Here is a 231-nt window from a genome sequence, read left to right as displayed (position 1 = left end):
CCCTGCCGCCTCTGGTGGGCACCCACTGAAAGGCAGTGCCCAGAGGAGGTGGGGCAGGGAAGCCAGGCTGCGGCCTCTGAGTAGGCTCCCACCGGAGAAGGTGTGCCTTTGAAGCACCAAACACCTGTTTGGCCAATTAATAAACCAGCACAAACCACTGAGCTGGTCATTCATGTCCATCTCTAGTCATGTGTTATTATTAGAAATTTTAAGAAGTGAGTTCTGGGGGAA

Source organism: Pogona vitticeps, chromosome 3 (assembly GCF_051106095.1).
Source record: "Pogona vitticeps strain Pit_001003342236 chromosome 3, PviZW2.1, whole genome shotgun sequence".
Lineage (NCBI taxonomy): Eukaryota > Metazoa > Chordata > Lepidosauria > Squamata > Agamidae > Pogona > Pogona vitticeps.
Note: the sequence above shows the minus strand (reverse complement) of the source record.